This window comes from Salvelinus alpinus, chromosome 5 (assembly GCF_045679555.1).
Source record: "Salvelinus alpinus chromosome 5, SLU_Salpinus.1, whole genome shotgun sequence".
Classification (NCBI taxonomy): domain Eukaryota; kingdom Metazoa; phylum Chordata; class Actinopteri; order Salmoniformes; family Salmonidae; genus Salvelinus; species Salvelinus alpinus.
The window spans coordinates 74,138,294-74,144,997 of record NC_092090.1 but is presented as its reverse complement, the minus strand read 5'-3'; positions in this window follow the sequence as shown (position 1 = coordinate 74,144,997).

The following is a 6,704-nucleotide window of genomic DNA, read 5'->3' as shown; positions in this document are numbered from 1 at the left end:
AAGAAGTCTTCAAGATTATTTACCTTTGCTTTTTTATAAAATGTACTTTGCAATTCAAATGACATCCAGCTAATTGCCCCAATTAATGGCTTATCTAAATATCAATTTAGACACGCGCTTCTGCAATCACACAGACTGCACTTTGTCGATCATAAACGGCTTCGTCCGACAAAATGAAGATGATTAATGGAAATAGTTCATGATGAAAATAAAAACAACTCCAGATTGTGCTTTGTTTCCTGTGGAGAGCGTGGGCTCTGATCTGGCGCTTTTTGACGCGTGGCATCTGAACAGTCACACTGTGGAACTGAAATACGTCAGCCCATATTACAAAAGTGATTTTGTAATAAATGTATGGTCTGACTCTCTCTCTCTCTCTCTCTCTCTCTCTCTCTCTCTCTCTCTCTCTCAGAAACACACACACGTGGAAATTTTGTGTTTTTCTTTTGCAATTTAAGAATTATGCTAGGTGATAAAATGTTGTACCATTTGCCAACCAATAGGCTTTCGCTCATTAATTGGGCAACGCATATCATAGCCTTTTCATGGTTTTAATATAGAGAGTGGAAAACATACCACATATGTATGCCTAATAGTGACTTTCTCGAGGGTACTGTGATTCTTGAGATTTTTGTCTCCGTAGGACTACTAGTTCCTCAAGGGGTGAATAATAGCAAGTATTTAACTTTTATCAAAAAGGCACAGTGCCACCTAGCGCTAGACATCAGAACATGGTATGGAGACAGCGTCAAGAGCGTATGAGGTGAAGGCAGGAAATAATAGTCCTAGCCTAGAAATTAGGTATAGCCTAAGATAATGTTGCTAGTGCTTGGCCCATATCAAATAATCTTTCAAATAATTTTGGTATCAGGCTTCTCGTGGTATCTACACAAAATTAATTTTACATCAGTATTATGATATTAAGGGGTAAATTATAGGCTATAAACTTGTATAGAGCTCATAAAGACTAACACACTTCATCTTATCAAACTTGGCTCTGTTTTCAGCGTGTGTGTGTGAGAGAGAGAGAGAGAAGAGAAGAGAAGAGAAGAGAAGAGAGGAGGAGAGAGCGCAAGAGAGAGAAGACAGGAGAGAGAAGAGAGGAGAGAGAGGAGAGAGAGAGAGAGGAGAGGAGAGAGAGAGAAGAGAGGAGAGAGAGAGAAGCAAGCCAGGGAGTCAGTGCTATCAGATTTCCTGCTCATTTTGAACATGCCACTCCCCCCAAACAAAGAGAGCTTTTGTCAGGGGGTGAACCCACAGATACATTTCATGCAAAGACTTGTAATTTACCTTGCTAAATGATTTAGACATTATATCATTAACTCATTTTGAAGTGTTTTCCCAAAAGCAGACTTTTTTTTCTAGGGAAAGCTCCCACTTCATTTTATTCACAAGAGGATTTGCATCATCATGAGAAAGTCTTAATCCTCTCCCACAAACCTAACCCCAACCCAAAACTTAAGTCAAAGCAAATGTTTGCTAGTGTCTGAAATGAAAATTATTTACAAAAGGTATATTAACACACCGAAAGCTAGGATGTTCACTCACTCCCTGCACCGTCATCACCATTTTCTCTCCCCTCTGAACCCCCTAGGTCAGAGATCATCAACTAGATTCAGGCACAGGCCGATTGTTCTTGAGCGGATGGTCAGGGGGCCGGAACATAATTACAAATAATTTGTAGACTACAGAAGAAGCCCAAACAGATATAATATTTCAAACCTTGCTTACATTTGTACACAATCACATCTCTTTATTATGCATGGACATTCTTTGGCTTTCTCAAATAAAAATCACATGGAGCTGATTTGCTCATGTTTTTACAATCTTTTATGTCCAACAATAAAACAAAATAATATATATCTATATATATACACAGTACCAGTCAAAAGTTTGGACACACCTTCTCATTCAAGGGTTTTTCTTATTTTTTTTGCTATTTTCTACATTGTAGAATAATAGTGAAGACATCAAAACTATGAAATAACACATATGGAATCATGTAGTAACCAAAAAAGTGTTAAACAAATCTAAATATATAAAAAAATGTCAGATTCTTCAAAGTACCCACCCTTTGCCTTGATGACAGCTTTGCACACTCTTGGCATTCTCTTAACCAGCTTCATGAGGTAGTCACCTGGAATGCATTTCAATTAACATGTGTACCTTGTTAAAAGTTCATTTCCTTCTTAATACATTTGAGCCAATCAGTTGTGTTTTGACAAGGTAGGGGTGGTATACAGAAGATAGCCCTATTAGGTAAAAGACCAAGTCCATATTATGGCAAGAACAGCTCAAATAAGAAAAGAGAAACGACAGTCCATCATTACTTTAAGACATGAAGGTCAGCCAATCCGGAAAATTTCAAGAAATTCTTCACAGAGTTGAAAGAAACAGCCACATCTCAACATCAACTGTTCTGAGGTGACTGTGTGAATCAGGAATTCATGGTCAAATTGCTGCAAAGAAACCACTACTTAAGGAGAACCAATAAGAAGAAGAGACTTGCAAGCAATGGACATTAGACCGGTGGAAATCTTTCCTCTGGTCTGATGAGTCCACATTTGAGATTTTTGGCGAAGCTGGTTGAGAGAATGCCAAGAGTGTGCAAAGCTGTCATCAAGGCAAAGGGTGGCTACTTTGAAGAATCTAAAAGATAAAATATATTTTGATTTGTTTAACACTTTTTTGGTTACTACATGATTCCATATGTGTTATTTCATAGTTTTGATGTATTCATTACTATTCTACAATGTATAAAATAGTAAAAATAAAGAAAACCCCTTGAATGAGTAGGTGTGTCCAAACTTTTGACTTGTATTGTGTATTGGCAGCGCCAAATAAAATCACCTGCGAGCATAGGCAGGCCCTCCATCAGACTCTGCCTTCCGCCCAGGGGAGAGGGCTGGGTGCCAGGGCAGGGGTTACAGGCAGAGTGGTGGACAGGCCAGGGGGGTGTCGGGTAGGGGATGGGGCAGGCAGGCAGGCTCTGGGGTGCTTGGGGAAAATGCCAATGCAGCTGACAGGATGTTATGTGAAGGAGAGGAGCACAGCGCTCAGAGAGAGAAATAGACAGGGAGCAAGAGAACTAGAAAGAGAGAGATGTGAGCGAGAGTGTAAGAGGGAAAGTGCAGCTGTATACTAGAGGCAGATCTGAAGGACTGCTTGTCAGGGAGTTTGGAGTATGGTTAATGATGAATACACTACAGAGTGAAGATGTGTATCCTGAGATGTTGTTCTCTCTTACAGTATCACCTTTCTGCAGGATCCTCTCACACATGACCATATCTGAGGGTTGGCGGGATGCATTCTTATCACTGGGTTTTATCACAGAAAACACTATACATGGCTCACTGCACGCACTGTAATTAATGTGAGCTTAGAGCACCTTGGGAATATTGTTCTATAAAAGTGGTTGATTCACAATTAGTTATTCTCAAATCCCATAAACTTGGATTTATTAACATTTTCCATTTTGTATTTATTTCTAACATGCTTTACAACTGCTCAAAAGAATTGTAACTGTGACCAAACCAAACACAAACAAAAAGCGCCATGAGTAGTCAAACAAACTAAACTCCCCTTTCCCCTCAGAGGTCACTGTGATGATGAATACAGCTCAGAGCCCCTGCTGAGGTCAGATCATGACAATGGACAGTCCTGAGGCTGGTCACCACTGTCACTATTCAACCCATTTCTATTGTGATTTAATAGTCAATTTGTCTCAATATTTTCCTCAATAAGACAAGATAGTTGAAGTAAATGTTCCCGCCCCCCCTTAATCCATGGTGTTAACACAGCTCTTCCTTAGATAGACATATATCACCAAGGGGCGACACCTAAAATACAGTTCCTTCCTTTTTAGGGCCAGCGTCCTGTGCAGTGGGGATCAGTGTAGTAGAATCTCTCTATGTCCTCGGCTGTTCTGTCAGTCAACTCGGCCATCTCAGCACACAGGGTCATGAGGGTTAAGCAGCATCTGTCATCCAGAGGAACGCCATTGTGTTGGTGGGAGTTCAGAGAGATCTTCGTCTGTCTGAAGGTCCCCACCTCTTCCACCACTCTCTGCACAACAGGAGGGACTCAGAAAAATCTCTGGGGCAAGGCTCAGTTCAGCTCGGAAGATGAGAAAACAGTGACATCATTGCCATCTAACACAGGCCAAAAATAACTTCTCAAGACCTGTGGCCCCTGCACAAATCCGGTCCCAGGGGGGTCACACGAACAGTGCATGATGCAGGGACTGAGCCAGCAGTTAAAAGGCTCACCCACCCTGCTTCTTTCTCCTAAACACACCCACTCACCCTTCATGGAGAGCATTGGAGGCTGCTGAGGGGAGAACGGCTCATAATAATGGCTAGAACGGAGCAAATGGAATGGCATCAAACACATAGAAACCATGCGTTTGATACCATTCCCCCTATTGATACTTATCACCCTTGCCATAATTCTGCACCAGCCATTACCATGAGCCCATCCTCCCCAAATAAGGTGACACCAACCTCCTGTGATGGAGAGTCTTGTGGAGGCAGTAACCATGTGATGCAACTCACAGCAAGCTTCTTAGACTCGCTTTAGAGTGTATTAATAATATCTAAACGACCTGTGTAAGGATACATACATACCTACATATACTGTATACATACTTACCTACATGTACTATATATATATACACACACACACACACACACACACACACACACACACACACACACACACACACACACACACACACACACACACACACACACACACACACACACACACACACCGTTCAAAAGTTTGGGGTCACTTAGAAATGTTCATGTTTTTGAAAGAAAAGCAAATTTTTTGTCCATTAAAATAACATCAAATTGATCAGAAATACAGTGTAGACATTGTTAACTTCGTAAATGACTATTGTAGCTGGAAACGGCAGATTTTTAATGGAATATCTACAAAGCCGTACAGAGGCCCATTATCAGCAACCATCACTCCTGTGTTCCAATGGCACGTTGTGTTAGCTAATCCAATTTTATAATTTTAAAAGGCTAATTGATCATTAGAAAACCCTTTTGCAATTATGTTAGCACAGCTGAAAACGGTTGTCCTGATTAAAGAAGCAATAAAACTGGCCTTCTTTAGACTAGTTGGGTGTCTGGAGCATCAGCCTTTGTGGGTTCGATTACAGGCTCAAAATGTCCAGAAACAAAGACCTTTCTCCTGAAACTCGTCAGTTTATTCTTGTTCTGCGAAATTAAGGCTTTCCATGCGAGAAATTGCCAAGAAACTGAAGATCTCGTACAACACTGTGTACTACTCCCTTCACAAAACAGAGCAAACTGTCTCTAACCAGAATAGAAAGAGGAGTAGAAGGCCCCGGTGCACAACTGAGCAAGAGCACAAGTACATTAGTCTCTAGTTTGAGAAGCAGACGCCTCACAAGTCCTCAACTGGCAGATTCATTAAATAGTACCCGCAAAACACTTGTCTCAACGTCAACAGTGAAGAGGCGACTCCGGGATGCTGGCCTTCTAGTAATGAAGTAATGATGGACTGTCGTTTCTCATTGCTTATTTGAGCTGATCTTGCCATAATATGGACTTGGTCTTTTACCAAATAGTCCTATCTTCTGTATACCAACCCAACCTTGTCACAACACAACTAGTTGGCTCAAACGCATTAACGAAAGAAATTCAGCAAATTAACTTTTAACAAGGCACACATGTTAATTGAAATGGATTCCAGGTGACTACCTCATGAGGCTGGTTGAGAGAATGATGCCAAGAGTGTGAAAAGCTCTCAAGGCAAAGGGTGGCTACTTTGAAAAATCTCAAGTATAAAATATATTTAGGTTATTACATGATTCCATGTCTTATTTCATAGTTTTGATGTCTTCACTATTATTCTACAATGTAGAAAATAGTCAAACTAAAGAAAAACACAGGAATGAATAGGTGTGTCCAAACTTTTGATTGTATAAATATATACAGTGGGGAGAACAAGTATTTGATACACTGCCGATTTTGCAGGATTTCCTACTTACAAAGCATGTAGAGGTCTGTAATTTTTATCATAGGTACACTTCAACTGTGAGAGACGGAATCTAAAACAAAAATCCAGACATTGTATGATTTTTAAGTAATTAATTTGCATTTCATTGCATGACATAAGTATTTGATCACCTACCAACCAGTAAGAATTCCGGCTCTCACAGACCTGTTAGTTTTTCTTTAAGAAGCCCTCCTGTTCTCCACTCATTACCTGTATTAACTGCACCTGTTTGAACTCGTTACCTGTATAAAAGACACCCGTCCACACACTCAATCAAACAGATTCCAACCTCTCCACAATGGCCAAGACCAGAGAGCTGTGTAAGGACATCAGGGATAAAATTGTAGACCTGCACAAGGCTGGGATGGGCTACAGGACAATAGGCAAGCAGCTTGGTGAGAAGGCAACAACTGTTGGCGCAATTATTAGAAAATGGAAGAAGTTCAAGATGACGGTCAATCACCCTCGGTCTGGGGCTCCATGCAAGATCTCACCTCGTGGTGCATCAATGATCATGAGGAAGGTGAGGGATCAGCCCAGAACTACACGGCAGGACCTGGTCAATGACCTGAAGAGAGCTGGGACCACAGTCTCAAAGAAAACCATTAGTAACACACTACGCCGTCATGGATTAAAATCCTGCAGCGCACGCATTGTCCCCCTGCTCAAGC